Source organism: Ornithodoros turicata, unplaced genomic scaffold (genome assembly GCF_037126465.1).
Source record: "Ornithodoros turicata isolate Travis unplaced genomic scaffold, ASM3712646v1 Chromosome121, whole genome shotgun sequence".
Taxonomy (NCBI): domain Eukaryota; kingdom Metazoa; phylum Arthropoda; class Arachnida; order Ixodida; family Argasidae; genus Ornithodoros; species Ornithodoros turicata.
Window position 1 is genome coordinate 212,175 of NW_026999303.1, and position 21,243 is coordinate 233,417.

Below are 21,243 nucleotides of genomic sequence, written 5' to 3' on the forward strand. Positions count from 1 at the left end.
GTACACGTATAGAAACGGTGTCTACGTGGGAAATGATCGACTTATGGAACTGGGGTTATTCTCTCAATCCCAAATGCTTTGATTTGACATTAAACGTGCGGATAGTACACGTATAGAAACGGTATGTACGTGGGAAATGATCGACTTATGGAACTAGCGTCATTCTCTGAATCCCAAATGCTTCGATTTGAAATTAAACGTGCGGCTAGTACACGTATAGAAACGGTTTCTACGTGGGAAATGATCGACTTATGGAACTAGCGTCATTCTCTGAATCCCAAATGCTTCGATTTGAAATTAAACGTGCGGCTAGTACACGTATAGAAACGGTATATACGTGGGAAATGATCGACTTGTGGAACAAGCGTCATTCTCGGAATCCCAAATGCTTTGATTTCAAACTAAACGTGCAGCTAGTACACGTATAGAAGCGGTATATACGTGGCAAATGATCGACTTATGGAACTAGCGTCATTCTCTGAATCCCAAATGCTTTGAATTCAAATTAAACTTGCGGGTAGTACACGTATAGAAACGGTATATACGTGGGAAATGATCGACTTATGGAACTAGCGTCATTCTCGGAATCCCAAATGCTTTGATTTCAAACTAAACGTGCAGCTAGTACACGTATAGAAGCGGTATATACGTGGCAAATGATCGACTTATGGAACTAGCGTCATTCTCTGAATCCCAAATGCTTTGATTTCAAATTAAACGTGCGGCTAGTACACGTATAGAAACGGTTTCTACGTGGGAAATGATCGACTTATGGATCTAGCGTCATTCCCTGAATCCCAAATGCTTTGATTTGAAATTAAACGTGCGGCTAGTACACGTATAGAAACGGTTTCTACGTGGGAAATGATCGACTTATCGATCTAGCGTCATTCCCTGAATCCCAAATGCTTTGATTTGAAATTAAACGTGCGGCTAGTACACGTATAGAAACGGTTTCTACGTGGGAAATGATCGACTTATGGAACTAGCGTCATTCTCTGAATCCCAAATGCTTTGAATTCAAATTAAACGTGAGGGTAGTACACGTATAGAAACGGTATATACGTGGGAAATGATCGACTTTTGGAACTAGCGTCATTCTCTGAATCCCAAATGTTTGATTTCAAATTAAACGTGCGGCTAGTACACGTATCGAAACGGTATCTACGTGGGAAATGATCGACTTATGGAACTAGCGTCATTCTCTGAATCCCAAGGCTCTGATTTCAAATTAATCGGGCGGCTAGTACACGTATAGAAACGGTACATACGTGGGAAATGATCGACTTATGGAACTAGCGTCATTCTCTGAATCCCAAATGCTTTGATTTGAAATTAAACGTGCGGCTAGTCCACGTATAGAAACGGTATATACGTGGGAAATGATCGACTTGTGGAACTAGCGTCACTCTCTGAATCCCAAATGCTTTGATTTGAAATTAGACGTGCGGCTAGTACACGATAGAAACGGTATATACGTGGGAAATGATCGACTTATGGAACTAGCGTCATTCTCGGAATCCCAAATGCTTTGATTTCAAACTAAACGTGCAACTAGTACACGTATAGAAGCGGCATATACGTGGCAAATGATCGACTTATGGAACTAGCGTCATTCTCTGAATCCCAAATGCTTTGATTTCAAATTAAGCGTGCGGCTAGTACACGTATAGAAATGGTTTCTACGTGGGAAATGATCGACTTATGGATCTAGCGTCATTCCCTGAATCCCAAATGCTTTGATTTCAAATTAAACGTGCGGCTAGTACACGTATAGAAACGGTATATACGTGGCAAATGATCGACTTATGGAACCAGTGTCATTCTCTGAATCCCAAATGCTTTGATTTCAAATTAAACGTGCGGCTAGTACACGTATAGAAACGGTATCTACGTGGGAAATGATCGCCTTATCGGTCTAGCGTCATTCCCTGAATCCCAAATGCTTTGATTTGAAATTAAACACGGGGCTAGTACACGTATAGAAACGGTGTCTACGTGGGAAATGATCGACTTATGGAACTAGGGTTATTCTCTCAATCCCAAATGCTTTGATTTGACATTAAACGTGCGGATAGTACACGTATAGAAACGGTATCTACGTGGGAAATGATCGACTTATTGATCTAGCGTCATTCTCTGAATCCCAAATGCTTTGATTTGAAATTAAACGTGCGGCTAGTACACGTATAGAAACGGTTTCTACGTGGGAAATGATCGACTTATGGAACTAGCGTCATTCTCTGAATCCCAAATGCTTTGATTTGAAATTAAACGTGCGGCTAGTACACGTATAGAAACGGTATATACGTGGGAAATGTTCGACTTGTGGTACAAGCGTCATTCTCTGAATCCCAAATGCTTTGATTTCAAATTAAACTTGCGGGTAGTACACGTATAGAAGCGGTATATACGTGGCAAATGATCGACTTATGGAACTAGCGTCATTCTCTGAATCCCAAATGCTTTGATTTGAAATTAAACGTGCGGCTAGTACACGTATAGAAACGGTTTCTACGTGGGAAATGATCGACTTATGGATCTAGCGTCATTCCCTGAATCCCAAATGCTTTGATTTCAAATTAAACGTGCGGCTAGTACACGTATAGAAACGGTATATACGTGGCAAATGATCGACTTATGGAACCAGTGTCATTCTCTGAATCCCAAATGCTTTGATTTCAAATTAAACGTGCGGCTAGTACACGTATAGAAACGGTATCTACGTGGGAAATGATCGCCTTATCGATCTAGCGTCATTCCCTGAATCCCAAATGCTTTGATTTGAAATTAAACACGGGGCTAGTACACGTATAGAAACGGTGTCTACGTGGGAAATGATCGACTTATGGAACTGGGGTTATTCTCTCAATCCCAAATGCTTTGATTTGACATTAAACGTGCGGATAGTACACGTATAGAAACGATATATACGTGGGAAATGATCGACTTATGGAACTAGCGTCATTCTCGGAATCCCAAATGCTTTGATTTCAAACTAAACGTGCAGCTAGTACACGTATAGAAGCGGTATATACGTGGCAAATGATCGACTTATGGAACTAGCGTCATTCTCTGAATCCCAAATGCTTTGATTTCAAATTAAACGTGCGGCTAGTACACGTATAGAAACGGTTTCTACGTGGGAAATGATCGACTTATGGATCTAGCGTCATTCCCTGAATCCCAAATGCTTTGATTTGAAATTAAACGTGCGGCTAGTACACGTATAGAAACGGTTTCTACGTGGGAAATGATCGACTTATCGATCTAGCGTCATTCCCTGAATCCCAAATGCTTTGATTTGAAATTAAACGTGCGACTAGTACACGTATAGAAACGGTTTCTACGTGGGAAATGATCGACTTATGGAACTAGCGTCATTCTCTGAATCCCAAATGCTTTGAATTCAAATTAAACGTGAGGGTAGTACACGTATAGAAACGGTATATACGTGGGAAATGATCGACTTATGGAACTAGCGTCATTCTCTGAATCCCAAATGTTTGATTTCAAATTAAACGTGCGGCTAGTACACGTATCGAAACGGTATCTACGTGGGAAATGATCGACTTATGGAACTAGCGTCATTCTCTGAATCCCAAGGCTCTGATTTCAAATTAATCGGGCGGCTAGTACACGTATAGAAACGGTTTCTACGTGGGAAATGATCGACTTATGGATCTAGCGTTATTCTCTCAATCCCAAATGCTTTGATTTGAAATTAAACGTGCGGCTAGTACACGTATAGAAACGGTATATACGTGGGAAATGATCGACTTGTGGAACTAGCGTCATTCTCTGAATCCCAAATGCTTTGATTTGAAATTAAACGTGCGGCTAGTACACGTATAGAAACGGTTTCTACGTGGGAAATGATCGACTTATGGAACTAGCGTCATTCTGTGAATTCCAAATGCTTTGATTTCAAATTAAACGTGCGGCTAGTACACGTATAGAAACGGTTTCTACGTGGGAAATGATCGACTTATGGATCTAGCGTTATTCTCTCAATCCCAAATGCTTTGATTTGAAATTAAACGTGCGGCTAGTACACGTATAGAAACGGTATATACGTGGGAAATGATCGACTTGTGGAACTAGCGTCATTCTCTGAATCCCAAATGCTTTGATTTCAAATTAAACGTGCGGCTAGTACACGTATAGAAACGGTATCTACGTGGGAAATGATCGACTTATGGAACTAGCGTCATTCTCTGAATCCCAAATGCTTTGATTTGAAATTAAACGTGCGGCTACTACACGTATAGAAACGGTTTCTACGTGGGAAATGATCGACTTATGGAACTAGCGTCATTCTCTGAATCCCAAATGCTTTGATTTCAAATTAAACGTGCGCCTAGTACACGTATAGAAACGGTTTCTACGTGGGAAATGATCGACTTATGGAACTAGCGTTATTCTCTGAATCCCAAATGCTTTGATTTCAAACTAAACGTGCGGCTAGTACACGATAGAAACGGTATATACGTGGCAAATTATCGACTTATGGAACTAGCGTCATTCTCTGAATCCCAAATGCTTTGATTTCAAATTAAACGTGCGGCTAGTACATGTATAGAAACGGTATCTACGTGGGAAATGATCGCCTTATCGATCTAGCGTCATTCCCTGAATCCCAAATGCTTTGATTGGAAATTAAACGTGCGGCTAGTACACGTATAGAAACGGTATATACGTGGGAAATGATCGATTTATGGAACTAGCGTCATTCTCTGAATCCCAAATGCTTTGATTTCAAATTAAACGTGCGGATAGTACACGTATAGAAACGGTATCTACGTGGCAAATGATCGACTTATGGAACTAGCGTCATTCTCTGAATCCCAAATGCTTTGATTTCAAATTAAACCTGCTGCTAGTACACGTATAGAAACGGTATCACCGTGATAAATGATCGCCTTATCGATCTAGCGTCATTCCCTGAATCCCAAATGCTTTGATTTGAAATTAAATGTGCGGCTAGTACACGTATAGAAACGGTATATACGTGGGAAATGATCGACTTATGGAACTAGCGTCATTCTCTGAATCCCAAATGCTTCGATTTCAAATTAAACGTGCGGCTAGTACACGTATAGAAACGGTATCTACGTGGCAAATGATCGACTTATGGAATTAGAGTCATCCTCTGCATCCCAAATGCTTTGATTTCAAATTAAACGTGCGGATAGTACACGTATAGAAACGGTATCTACGTGTGAAATGATCGACTTGTGGAACTAGCGTCATTCTCTGAATCCCAAATGCTTTGATTTGAAATTAAACGTCCGGCTAGTACACGTATAGAAACGGTTTCTACGTGGGAAATGATCGACTTATGGAACTAGCGTCATTCTCTGAATCCCAAATGCTCTGATTTCAAATTAAACGTGCGGCTAGTACACGTATAGAAACGGTTTCTACGTGGGAAATGTTCGACTTATGGATCTAGCGTTATACTCTCAATCCCAAATGCTTTGATTTGAAATTAAACGTGCGGCTAGTACACGTATAGAAACGGTATATACGTGGGAAACGATCGACTTGTGGAACTAGCGTCATTCTCTGAATCCCAAATGCTTTGAATTCAAATTAAACGTGCGGGTAGTACACGTATAGAAACGGTATATACGTGGGAAATGATCGACTTATGGAACTAGCGTCATTCTCTGAATCCCAAATGTTTGATTTCAAATTAAACGTGCGGCTAGTACACGTATCGAAACGGTATCTACGTGGGAAATGATCGACTTATAGAACTAGCGGCATTCTCTGAATCCCAAATGCTCTGATTTCAAATTAAACGTGCGGCTAGTACACGTATAGAAACGGTTTCTACGTGGGAAATGATCGACTTATGGATCTAGCGTCATTCCCTGAATCCCAAATGCTTTGATTTCAAATTAAACGTGCGGCTAGTACACGTATAGAAACGGTATATACGTGGCAAATGATCGACTTATGGAACCATTGTCATTCTCTGAATCCCAAATGCTTTGATTTCAAATTAAACGTGCGGCTAGTACACGTATAGAAACGGTATCTACGTGGGAAATGATCGCCTTATCGATCTAGCGTCATTCCCTGAATCCCAAATGCTTTGATTTGAAATTAAACACGGGGCTAGTACACGTATAGAAACGGTGTCTACGTGGGAAATGATCGACTTATGGAACTAGGGTTATTCTCTCAATCCCAAATGCTTTGATTTGACATTAAACGTGCGGATAGTACACGTATAGAAACGGTATCTACGTGGGAAATGATCGACTTATTGATCTAGCGTCATTCTCCGAATCCCAAATGCTTTGATTTGAAATTAAACGTGCGGCTAGTACACGTATAGAAACGGTATATACGTGGGAAATGATCGATTTATGGAACTAGCGTCATTCTCTGAATCCCAAATGCTTTGATTTCAAATTAAACGTGCGGCTAGTACACGTATAGAAACGGTTTCTACGTGGGAAATGATCGACATATGGAACTAGCGTCATTCTCTGAATTCCAAATGCTTTGATTTCAAATTAAACGTGCGGCTAGTACACGTATAGTAACGGTATCTACGTAGCAAATGATCGACTTAAGGAACTACCGTCACTCTCTGAATCCCATATGCTTTGATTTGAAATTAAACGTGCGGCTAGTACACGTATAGAAACGGTATATACGTGGGAAATGATCGACTTATGGGACAAGCGTCATTCTCTGAATCCCAAATGCTTTGATTTCAAAATAAACGTGCGGCTAGTACACGTATAGAAACGGTATATACGTGGGAAATGATCGACATATGGAACTACCGTCACTCTCTGAATCCCAAATGCTTTGATTTGAAATTAAACGGGCGGCTAGTACACGTATAGAAACGGTAATTACGCGGGAAATGATCGACTTATGGAACTAGCGTCATTCTCTGAATCCCAAATGCTTTGAATTCAAATTAAACGTGCGGCTAGTACACGTATAGAAACGGTATCTACGTGGGAAATGATCGACTTATTGATCTAGCGTTATCCTCTCAATCCCAAATGCTTTGATTTGAAATTATACGTGCGCCTAGTACACGTATAGAAACGGTATCTACGTGGGAAATGATCGACTTATGGAACTAGCGTGATTCTCTCAATCCAAAATGATTTGATTTTAAATTAAACGTGCGGCTAGTACACGTATAGAAACGGTATCTACGTGGGAAATGATCGACTTATGGATCTAGCGTCATTCCCTGAATCCAAAATGCTTTGATTTGAAATTAAACGTGGGGCTAGTACACGTATAGAAACGGTATCTACGTGGGGTATGATCGACTTATGGAACTAGGGTTATTCTCTCAATCCCAAATGCTTTGATTTGACAATAAACGTGCGGATAGTACACGTATAGAAACGGTATCTACGTGGGAAATGATCGACTTATTGATCTAGCGTCATTCTCTGAATCCCAAATGCTTTGATTTCAAATGAAACGGGCGGCTAGTACACGTATAGAAACGGTTTCTACGAGGGAAATGATCGACTTATGGAACTAGCGTCATTCTCTCAATCCCAAATGCTTTCATTTGCCATTAAACGTGCGGATAGTACACGTATAGAAACGGTATCTACGTGGGAAATAATCGACTTATTGATCTAGCGTCACTCTCTGAATCCCAAATGCTTTGATTTCAAATTAAACGTGCGGCTAGTACACGTATAGAAAGGTATCTACGTGGGAAATGATCGACTTATGGAACTAGGGTTATTCTCTCAATCCCAAATGCTTTGATTTGACATTAAACGTGCGGATAGCACACGTATAGAAACGGTATCTACGTGGGAAATGATCGACTTATTGATCTATCGTCATTCTCTGAATCCCAAATGCTTTGATTTCAAATTAAACGTGCGGCTAGTACACGTATAGAAACTTTATCTACGTGGGAAATGATCGACTTATGGATCTAGCGTCATTCCCTGAATCCCAAATGCTTTGATTTCAAATTAAACGTGCGGCTAGTACACGTATAGAAACGGTATCTACGTGGCAAATGATCGACTTTTGGAACTAGCGTCATTCTCTGCATCCCAAATGCTTTGATTTCAAATTAAACGTGCGGCTAGTACACGTATAGAAACGGTATCAACGTGGGAAATGATCCAGTTATGGAACTAGCGTCATTCTCTGAGTCCCAAATGCTTTGATTTCAAATTAAACGTGCGGCTAGTACACGTAGAGAAACGGTATCTACGTGGGAAATGATCGACTTATAGTTCTAGCGTCATTCTCTGAATCCCAAATGCTTTGATTTCAAATTAAACATGCGGATAGTACACGTATAGAAACGGTATCTACGTGGCAAATGATCGACTTATGGATCTACCGCCATTCTCTGAATCCCAAATGCCTTGATTTCAAATTAAACGTGCGGCTAGTACATGTATAGAAACGGTATCTACGTGGGAAATGATCGCCTTATCGATCTAGCGTCATTCTCTGAATCCCAAATGCTTTGATTTCAAATTAAACGTGCGGCTATTACACGTATAGAAACGGTATCTTCGTGGGAAATGATCGACTTATGGATCTAGCGTCATTCCCTGAATCCCAAATGCTTTCATTTCAAATTAAACGTGCGGCTAGTACACGTATAGAAACGGTATCTACGTGGCAAATGATCGACTTATGGATCTAGCGCCATTCTCTGAATCCCAAATGCTTTGATTTGAAATTAAACGTGGGGCTAGTACACGTACAGAAACGGAATCTACGTGGGAAATGATCCACTTATGGAACTAGGGTTATTCTCTCAATCCCAAATGTTTTGATTTGACATTAAACGTGCGGATGGTACACGTATAGAAACCGTATCTACGTGGGAAATGCTTGACTTATGGAACTAGCGTCATTCTCTGAATCCCAAATGCTTCGATTTCAAATTAAACGTTCGGCTAGTACACGTATAGAAACCAGATCTACGTGGGAAATGATCGACTTATTGATCTAGCGTCATTCTCTGAATCCCAAATGCTTTGATTTGAAATTAAACGTGCGGCAAGTACACGTATAGAAACGGCATCAACGCGGGAAATGATCCAGTTATGGAACTAGCCTCATTCTCTGAATCCGAAATGAGTTGATTTGAAATTAAACGTGCGGCTAGTACACGTAGAGAAACGGTATCTACGTGGGAAATGATCGACTTATGGAACTAGAGTTATTCTCTCAATCCCGGTTTGACATTAAACGTGCGGCTAGTACACGTATAGAAACGGTATATACGTGGGAAATGATCGACTTATGGGACAAGCGTCATTCTCTGAATCCCAAATGCTTTGATTTCAAAATAAACGTGCGGCTAGTACACGTATAGAAACGGTATATTCGTGGGAAATGATCGACATATGGAACTACCGTCACTCTCTGAATCCCAAATGCTTTGATTTGAAATTAAACGGGCGGCTAGTACACGTATAGAAACGGTAATTACGCGGGAAATGATCGACTTATGGAACTAGCGTCATTCTCTGAATCCCAAATGCTTTGAATTCAGATTAAACGTGCGGCCAGTACACGTATAGAAACGGTATCTACGTGGGAAATGATCGACTTATTGATCTAGCGTTATCCTCTCAATCCCAAATGCTTTGATTTGAAATTAAACGTGCGCCTAGTACACGTATAGAAACGGTATCTACTTGGGAAATGATCGACTTATGGAACTAGCGTGATTCTCTCAATCCAAAATGATTTGATTTTAAATTAAACGTGCGGCTAGTACACGTATAGAAACGGTATCTACGTGGGAAATGATCGACTTATGGATCTAGCGTCATTCCCTGAATCCAAAATGCTTTGATTTGAAATTAAACGTGGGGCTAGTACACGTATAGAAACGGTATCTACGTGGGGTATGATCGACTTATGGAACTAGGGTTATTCTCTCAATCCCAAATGCTTTGATTTGACAATAAACGTGCGGCTAGTACACGTATAGAAACGGTATCAACGTGGGAAACAATCCAGTTATGGAACTAGCGTCATTCTCTGGGTCCCAAATGCTTTGATTACAAATTAAACGTGCGGCTAGTACACGTATAGAAACGGTATCTACGGAAATGATCGACTTATGGATCTAGCGTCATTCCCTGAATCCCAAATGCTTTGATTTGAAATTAAACGTGGGGCTAGTACACGTATAGAAACGGAATCTACGTGGGAAATGATCGACTTATTGACCTAGCGTCATTCTCTGAATCCCAAATGCTTTGATTTCAAATGAAATGTGCGGCTAGTACACGCATAGAAACGGCATCAACGTGGGAAAGGATCCAGTTATGTAACTAGCGTCATTGTCTGAATCCCAAATTATTTGATTTGAAATTAAGCGTGCGGCTAGTACACGTATAGAAATGGTATCAACGTGGGAATGATCCAGTTGTGGAACTAGCGTCATTGCCTGAATCCCAAATGCTTTGATTTGAAATTAAACGTGCGTCTAGTACACGTATCGAAACGGTATATACGTGGGAAATGATCGACTTATGGAACTAGTGTCATTCTCTGAATCCCAAATGCTTTGATTTCAAATTAAACGTGCGGCTAGTACACGTACAGAAACAGTATCTACATGGGAAATGATCGTCTCATTGATCTAGCTTCATTCTCTGAATCCCGAATTCTTTTATTTGAAACTAAACGTGCGGCTAGTACACGTATAGAAACGGTTTCTACGAGGGAAATGATCGACCTTATGGATCTATCGTTATTCTCTCAATCCCAAATGCTTTGATTTGGACTTAAACGTGCGGCTAGTACACGTAGAGAAACGGTATCTACGTGGGAAATGATCGACTTATGGAACTAGAGTTATTCTGTCAATCCCAAATGCTTCGATTTGAAATTAAACGTGCGGCTAGTACACGTATCGAAACGGTATCTACATGGGAAATGATCGACTTATTGATCTAGCGTAATTCTCTGAATCCCAAAAGCTTTGATTTGAAATTAAACGTGCGGCTAATATACGTATAGAAACGGTATCAACGTGGGAAATGATCCAGTTATGGAACTAGCGCATTCTCTGAATCCCAAATGCTTTGATTTGAAATTAAACGTGGGGCTAGTACACGTATAGAAACGGTATCAACGTGGGAAATGATCGACTTATTGATATAGCGTCATTCTCTGAATTCCAAATGCTTTGATTTGAAATTAAACGTGCGCCTAGTACACGTGTAGAAAGGTATCTACGTGGGAAATAATCGACTTATGGATCCAGCGTTATTCTCTCAATTCCAAATGCTTTGAATTCAAATTAAACGTGCGGCTAGTACACGCATACAAACGGTATCCACGTTGGAAATGATCCACTTATGGAACTAGCGTCATTCTCTGAATCCCAAATGATTTGATTTGAAATTAAACGTGCGGCTAGTACACGTACAGGAACGGGATCTACGTGGGAAATGATCGACTTATGCAAGTAGCGTCATTCTCTGGATCCCAAATGCTTTGATTTGAAATAAAACGTGCGGCTAGTACACGTATAGAAACGGTATGTACGTGGGAAATGATTGACTTATGGAACTAGCGTCATTCTCTGATCCCCAAATGCTTTGATTTGAACTTTAACGTGCGGCTAGTACACGTATAGAAACGGTATCTACGTGGGAAATGATCGACTTATGCAAGTAGCGTCATTCTCTCTATCCCAGATGCTTTGATTTGAAATTAAACGTGCGGCTAGTACACGTATAGAAACGGTATCTACGTAGCAAATGATCGACTTATGGAACTACCGTCATTCTCTGAATCCCAAATGCTTTGATTTCAAATTAAACGTGCGGCTAGTACACGTCTAGAAACGGTATCTACGTGGGAAATGATCGACTTATTGATCTAGCGTAATTCTCTGAATCCCAAAAGCTTTGACTTGAAATTAAACGTGCGGCTAGTATACGTAGAGAAACGGTATCAACGTGGGAAATGATCCAGTTATGGAACTAGCGCTTTCTCTGAATCCCAAATGCTTTGATTTGAAATTAAACGTGCGGCTAGTACACGTATAGAAACGGTATATATGTGGGAAATGATTGACTTATGGAACTAGCGTCAATCTCTGCAGCCCAAATGCTTTGATTTGAAATTAAACGTGCGCCTAGTACACGTGTAGAAAGGTATCTACGTGGGAAATAATCGACTTATGCAAGTAGAGACATTCTCTGGATCCCAAATGCTTTGATTTGAAATTAAACGTGCGGCTAGTACACGTATAGAAACGGTATGTACGTGGGAAATGATTGACTTATGGAACTAGCGTCATTCTCTGATCCCCAAATGCTTTGATTTGAACTTAAACGTGCGGCTAGTACACGTATAGAAACGGTTTCTACGTGGGAAATGATCGACTTATGGACCTAGCGTCATTCCTTGAATCCCAAATGCTTTGATTTGAAATTAAACGTGCGGCTAGTACACGCATAGAAACGGTATCTACGTCGGAAATGATCGACTTATGGAACTAGCGTGATTCTCTCAATCCCAAATGCTTTGATTTTAAATTAAACGTGCGGCTAGTACACGTATAGAAACGGTATATATGTGGGAAATGATTGACTTATGGAACTAGCGTCATTCTCTGATCCCCAAATGCTTTGATTTGAACTTAAACGTGCGGCTAGTACACGTATAGAAACGGTATCTACGTGGGAAATGATCGACTTATGCAAGTAGCGTCATTCTCTGAATCCCAAATGCTTTGATTTGAAATTAAACGTGCGGCTAGTACACGTATAGAAACGGTATCTACGAGGGAAATGATCGACTTATGCAAGTAGCGTCATTCTCTCTATACCAAATGCTTTGATTTGAAATTAAATGTGCGGCTAGTACACGTATAGAAACGGTATCTACGTAGGAAATGATCGACTTATGGAACTACCGTCATTCTCTGAATCCCAAATGCTTTGATTTGAAATTAAACGTGCGACTAGTACACGTATAGAAACGGTATCTACGTGGGAAATGATCGACTTATGGATCTAGCGTCATTCTCTGAATCCCAAATGCTTTGATTTGAAATTAAACGTGCGGCTAGTACACGTATAGAAACGGTATCTACGAGGGAAATGATCGACTTATGCAAGTAGCGTCATTCTCTCTATACCAAATGCTTTGATTTGAAATTAAATGTGCGGCTAGTACACGTATAGAAACGGTATCTACGTAGGAAATGATCGACTTATGGAACTACCGTCATTCTCTGAATCCCAAATGCTTTGATTTCAAATTAAACGTGCGGCTAGTACACGTCTAGAAACGGTATCTACGTGGGAAATGATCGACTTATTGATCTAGCGTAATTCTCTGAATCCCAAAAGCTTTGACTTGAAATTAAACGTGCGGCTAGTATACGTATAGAAACGGTATCAACGTGGGAAATGATCCAGTTATGGAACTAGCGTCATTCTCTGAATCCCAAATGATTTGATTTGAAATTAAACGTGCGTCTAGTACACGTATAGAAACGGTATCTGCGTGGGAAATGATCGACTTATGGAACTAGCGTCATTCTCTCTATCCCAGATGCTTTGATTTGAAATTAAACGTGCGGCTAGTACACGTATAGAAACGGTATCTACGTAGCAAATGATCGACTTATGGAACTACCGTCATTCTCTGAATCCCAAATGCTTTGATTTCAAATTAAACGTGCGGCTAGTACACGTCTAGAAACGGCATCTACGTGGGAAATGATCGACTTATTGATCTAGCGTAATTCTCTGAATCCCAAAAGCTTTGACTTGAAATTAAACGTGCGGCTAGTATACGTAGAGAAACGGTATCAACGTGGGAAATGATCCAGTTATGGAACTAGCGCTTTCTCTGAATCCCAAATGCTTTGATTTGAAATTAAACGTGCGGCTAGTACACGTATAGAAACGGTATATATGTGGGAAATGATTGACTTATGGAACTAGCGTCAATCTCTGCATCCCAAATGCTTTGATTTGAAATTAAACGTGCGCCTAGTACACGTGTAGAAAGGTATCTACGTGGGAAATAATCGACTTATGCAAGTAGAGACATTCTCTGGATCCCAAATGCTTTGATTTGAAATTAAACGTGCGGCTAGTACACGTATAGAAACGGTATGTACGTGGGAAATGATTGACTTATGGAACTAGCGTCATTCTCTGATCCCCAAATGCTTTGATTTGAACTTAAACGTGCGGCTAGTACACGTATAGAAACGGTTTCTACGTGGGAAATGATCGACTTATGGACCTAGCGTCATTCCTAGAATCCCAAATGCTTTGATTTGAAATTAAACGTGCGGCTAGTACACGCATAGAAACGGTATCTACGTCGGAAATGATCGACTTATGGAACTAGCGTGATTCCTCAATCCCAAATGCTTTGATTTTAAATTAAACGTGCGGCTAGTACACGTATAGAAACGGTATATATGTGGGAAATGATTGACTTATGGAACTAGCGTCATTCTCTGATCCCCAAATGCTTTGATTTGAACTTAAACGTGCGGCTAGTACACGTATAGAAACGGTATCTACGTGGGAAATGATCGACTTATGCAAGTAGCGTCATTCTCTGAATCCCAAATGCTTTGATTTGAAATTAAACGTGCGGCTAGTACACGTATAGAAACGGTATCTACGAGGGAAATGATCGACTTATGCAAGTATCGTCATTCTCTCTATACCAAATGCTTTGATTTGAAATTAAATGTGCAGCTAGTACACGTATAGAAACGGTATATACGTGGGAAATGATCGACTTATGGGACAAGCGTCATTCTCTGAATCCCAAATGCTTTGATTTCAAAATAAACGTGCGGCTAGTACACGTATAGAAACGGTATATACGTGGGAAATGATCGACATATGGAACTACCGTCACTCTCTGAATCCCAAATGCTTTGATTTGAAATTAAACGGGCGGCTAGTACACGTATAGAAACGGTAATTACGCGGGAAATGATCGACTTATGGAACTAGCGTCATTCTCTGAATCCCAAATGCTTTGAATTCAGATTAAACGTGAGGCCAGTACACGTATAGAAACGGTATCTACGTGGGAAATGATCGACTTATTGATCTAGCGTTATCCTCTCAATCCCAAATGCTTTGATTTGAAATTAAACGTGCGCCTAGTACACGTATAGAAACGGTATCTACTTGGGAAATGATCGACCTATGGAACTAGCGTGATTCTCTCAATCCAAAATGATTTGATTTTAAATTAAACGTGCGGCTAGTACACGTATAGAAACGGTATCTACGTGGGAAATGATCGACTTATGGATCTAGCGTCATTCCCTGAATCCAAAATGCTTTGATTTGAAATTAAACGTGGGGCTAGTACACGTATAGAAACGGTATCTACGTGGGGTATGATCGACTTATGGAACTAGGGTTATTCTCTCAATCCCAAATGCTTTGATTTGACAATAAACGTGCGGCTAGTGCACGTATAGAAACGGTATCAACGTGGGAAACAATCCAGTTATGGAACTAGCGTCATTCTCTGGGTCCCAAATGCTTTGATTACAAATTAAACGTGCGGCTAGTACACCTATAGAAACGGTATCTACGGAAATGATCGACTTATGGATCTAGCGTCATTCCCTGAATCCCAAATGCTTTGATTTGAAATTAAACGTGGGGCTAGTACACGTATAGAAACGGAATCTACGTGGGAAATGATCGACTTATTGATCTAGCGTCATTCTCTGAATCCCAAATGCTTTGATTTCAAATGAAATGTGCGGCTAGTACACGTATAGAAACGGTATCAACGTGGGAAAGGATCCAGTTATGTAACTAGCGTCATTGTCTGAATCCCAAATTATTTGATTTGAAATTAAGCGTGCGGCTAGTACACGTATAGAAATGGTATCAACGTGGGAATGATCCAGTTGTGGAACTAGCGTCATTGCCTGAATCCCAAATGCTTTGATTTGAAATTAAACGTGCGTCTAGTACACGTATCGAAACGGTATATACGTGGGAAATGATCGACTTATGGAACTAGTGTCATTCTCTGAATCCCAAATGCTTTGATTTCAAATTAAACGTGCGGCTAGTACACGTACAGAAACAGTATCTACATGGGAAATGATCGTCTCATTGATCTAGCTTCATTCTCTGAATCCCGAATTCTTTTATTTGAAACTAAACGTGCGGCTAGTACACGTATAGAAACGGTTTCTACGAGGGAAATGATCGACCTTATGGATCTATCGTTATTCTCTCAATCCCAAATGCTTTGATTTGGACTTAAACGTGCGGCTAGTACACGTAGAGAAACGGTATCTACGTGGGAAATGATCGACTTATGGAACTAGAGTTATTCTGTCAATCCCAAATGCTTCGATTTGACATTAAACGTGCGGATAGTACACGTATAGAAACGGCATCAACGTGGGAAATGATTCAGTTGTGGAACTAGCGTCATTGTCTGAATCCCAAATGCTTTGATTTGAAATTAAACGTGCGGCTAGTACACGTATCGAAACGGTATCTACATGGGAAATGATCGACTTATTGATCTAGCGTAATTCTCTGAATCCCAAAAGCTTTGATTTGAAATTAAACGTGCGGCTAATACACGTATAGAAACGGTATCAACGTGGGAAATGATCCAGTTATGGAACTAGCGCATTCTCTGAATCCCAAATGCTTTGATTTGAAATTAAACGTGGGGCTAGTACACGTATAGAAACGGTATCAACGTGGGAAATGATCGACTTATTGATATAGCGTCATTCTCTGAATTCCAAATGCTTTGATTTGAAATTAAACGTGCGCCTAGTACACGTGTAGAAAGGTATCTACGTGGGAAATAATCGACTTATGGATCCAGCGTTATTCTCTCAATTCCAAATGCTTTGAATTCAAATTAAACGTGCGGCTAGTACACGCATACAAACGGTATCCACGTTGGAAATGATCGACTTATGGAACTAGCGTCATTCTCTGAATCCCAAATGATTTGATTTGAAATTAAACGTGCGGCTAGTACACGTACAGGAACGGGATCTACGTGGGAAATGATCGACTTATGCAAGTAGCGTCATTCTCTGGATCCCAAATGCTTTGATTTGAAATAAAACGTGCGGCTAGTACACGTATAGAAACGGTATGTACGTGGGAAATGATTGACTTATGGAACTAGCGTCATTCTCTGATCCCCAAATGCTTTGATTTGAACTTTAACGTGCGGCTAGTACACGTATAGAAACGGTATCTACGTGGGAAATGACCGACTTATGCAAGTAGCGTCATTCTCTCTATCCCAGATGCTTTGATTTGAAATTAAACGTGCGGCTAGTACACGTATAGAAACGGTATCTACGTAGCAAATGATCGACTTAAGGAACTACCGTCATTCTCTGAATCCCAAATGCTTTGATTTCAAATTAAACGTGCGGCTAGTACACGTCTAGAAACGGTATCTACGTGGGAAATGATCGACTTATTGATCTAGCGTAATTCTCTGAATCCCAAAAGCTTTGACTTGAAATTAAACGTGCGGCTAGTATACGTAGAGAAACGGTATCAACGTGGGAAATGATTGACTTATGGAACTAGCGTCAATCTCTGCATCCCAAATGCTTTGATTTGAAATTAAACGTGCGCCTAGTACACGTGTAGAAAGGTATCTACGTGGGAAATAATCGACTTATGCAAGTAGAGACATTCTCTGGATCCCAAATGCTTTGATTTGAAATTAAACGTGCGGCTAGTACACGTATAGAAACGGTATGTACGAGGGAAATGATTGACTTATGGAACTAGCGTCATTCTCTGATCCCCAAATGCTTTGATTTGAACTTAAACGTGCGGCTAGTACACGTATAGAAACGGTTTCTACGTGGGAAATGATCGACTTATGGACCTAGCGTCATTCCTTGAATCCCAAATGCTTTGATTTGAAATTAAACGTGCGGCTAGTACACGCATAGAAACGGTATCTACGTCGGAAATGATCGACTTATGGAACTAGCGTGATTCTCTCAATCCCAAATGCTTTGATTTTAAATTAAACGTGCGGCTAGTACACGTATAGAAACGGTATATATGTGGGAAATGATTGACTTATGGAACTAGCGTCATTCTCTGATCCCCAAATGCTTTGATTTGAACTTAAACGTGCGGCTAGTACACGTATAGAAACGGTATCTACGTGGGAAATGATCGACTTATGCAAGTAGCGTCATTCTCTGAATCCCAAATGCTTTGATTTGAAATTAAACGTGCGGCTAGTACACGTATAGAAACGGTATCTACGAGGGAAATGATCGACTTATGCAAGTAGCGTCATTCTCTCTATACCAAATGCTTTGATTTGAAATTAAATGTGCGGCTAGTACACGTATAGAAACGGTATCTACGTAGGAAATGATCGACTTATGGAACTACCGTCATTCTCTGAATCCCAAATGCTTTGATTTGAAATTAAACGTGCGACTAGTACACGTATAGAAACGGTATCTACGTGGGAAATGATCGACTTATGGATCTAGCGTCATTCTCTGAATCCCAAATGCTTTGATTTGAAATTAAACGTGCGGCTAGTACACGTATAGAAACGGTATCTACGAGGGAAATGATCGACTTATGCAAGTAGCGTCATTCTCTCTATACCAAATGCTTTGATTTGAAATTAAAAGTGCGGCTAGTACACGTATAGAAACGGTATCTACGTGTTGACCTGTACCTATGTTTCGGTCTACCGCAGCTGGTGCCCTGGCATTCCAACACGCGAGAGTGCAGAACAACCACGTCCACTTCGTCGCTTAGCGGTGCCGAAAAAAAGGATTGCGCTGCCGCACCTGCAGCTCGGTTTTATTTCCCCCCATAGAAAACGAAGTTATGTACAATATATACAGGGTTGCCAACGTGGCTACCAACACACCCCCCTTCACGTTGGTAATCAGGTCTATTGCATCCAGCCAGACTAGTCACCTCCGTAGGTCTCAAGGTTCGACTAAGACTGTCCAAGTTGTAACCCGCATCCGGTTGCACACACCAGATTCTTCATGCCGCCAACCGCCTTAGTCAGGTAGTCTGCTGTCATTCGGTCTGTTGGGAGGTATGTCATGACGAAGTTCCCGTTCTCTACTTCTCGTCTTGCAAAGAGATATTTCAGGTTAATATGTTTTGAACGCTGGTGCTTGACAGGATTTTCCATCAGGCATATCGCGGACTGGTTGTCACTCCTAATTTCCATTCCTTTAGTGCCGTATTTGTTGAACCCAAGTTCATGAAGTAGCATTTGTAGCCACTTGCCTTCCTTGATTGCCTCCGTAGCGGCGATGTACTCAGCCTCGCACGTCGAGAGCGCGACCACTTGCTGCTTGGTCGATCTCCAACTTACGGCTCCCTTCGACAGCGTAAAGACGTATCCACTCCGCGAATGACCCGTTCCTGTCTCATTCCAGCTTGCGTCGCAATGTCCGACGACAGGTTCACCACATGCCCGATACGTAATACCAGCGTCCTTTGTGCCCTGTAGGTACCGTAGCACCCTTTTCGCCATCTTCCAGTGTGTGATGGTGAAGTTTGTATTGTACTGGCTCAAAAAATGAGTCGCGAAAGCAATGTCTGGGCGAGTCCCTTGGACGAGGTACATTAAATTCCCAACCAGATTTTGATAGGGTATGGTCGGGGGGCTCTGCTCCGTCGGTGCCGGTTCTTCTGTGTGTCTCCCACGTCCTGTTTCCATAGGGGTTTTGACGGGCTTGCAGCCTTCCATGTGGTAACGTTTTAAGATGTCCTTTACGTATTTTCCTTGGCTTATCGTCAGCTGCTTAGTCTCCTTTTTGCGGTCCACTTGGATGCCAAGAATGTACTTCGGTTCGCCGAGGTCTTTAATGGCTATCCTCTTCCCCAGGTTTGCAATTGATTCTTCCATGGCCTTCGTGGTAGTCGCTAAGAGAAGTATGTCGTCGACATATACGCCAAGGATAATTTTGGTCTTCCCCCTCTCCAGCACGTAGACGCAGTTGTCGGATTCTAGTCTCCTGTACCCCTGATCTCTGAGGACATTGTCGAGAGTCTTGTACCATGCCCGCCCTGCCTGTTTAAGGCCGTACAGGGCTTTATTTAACTTGCACACTTTGGAGTCGACACTAACGCTTCCTGGGGGTTGCTCCATGTACACCTCTTCGTCAAGTGTCCCGTGAAGATACGCTGTTTTAACGTCTAACTGTCTCATCAACATCCCTTCTTCATTCCCCAGTGCCAGCAGCATTCGCAGACTGGTCAATTTCACGACTGGCGAAAAAGTCTCGTAGTAATCCAAACCATAGACTTGCGATGTGCCTACTGCCACCACACGAGCCTTGAACTTATCAACTTCTCCGTTTGGTTTCCTTTTAATCCGATAAACCCACTTTGATTTTATAATTTTGTCGCCGGGCTGTCTCGGAACGAGGGTCCACGTGTTCATATCATGGAGCGACTTCAACTCGTCTTGCATCGCCTCCTTCCATCGCTCCTTCTGAGGCGAACTCACTGCCTCCTCGTAAGAGTGCGGCTCCTTGAGCTCCACCTCCGCCATTTCGCAGTAACTGCGTTTCGTTGAGTCGATCTGTAGGCGTTGGGGTGGCCTGCTGATCCTTGCTGATCTGCGGAGCCCGTGATCCTCGTTGTGTTCTTGCTGGGCTCGATCATCGCCCGAGCCGTCGCCCCTATGCAGATTCTCACCGTCGCAACCGGGGTTTTCGGTGCTGCCCTCTGAACGCACATCTTCGTAGACAGTAACGACGTCGTCATGACCGTCATGGTTTCTGGTAGTTGGCTCTTGTGAATCGCACTTGCGATACAGAAGTTTTTCGTAGTGCTGTCCTACGTAGTTTTCTACATTGAGTAGATCAGCACCCCTCTTGTCTTCGATAAAGACAACGTCCCTGCTGAACACCACTTGTTGCTTTTCGGGGTCGTACAGACGGTAGCCCTTTCTGTTGTCGCAATACCCCAAGAAAATCGCAGGTCTGCTTCTTCTGTCCAACTTCGTGCGAAGTCTCTCAGTGGTCGTCGCCATGTATGCCAGGCATCCGAAAATTCTGAAATAGCCTACAGACTGGCGCCTCCGCGTGTAGATTTCTTCGGGAATCCTCCCGTTGAGAATCCTTTTGCTGCATCGGTTACGGACGTACACCGCAGTGTTAACTGCCTCTGCCCAAAACTCAGGGGGCAACCGTGATTCAGTTAACAGTGATCTTGCTGTTTC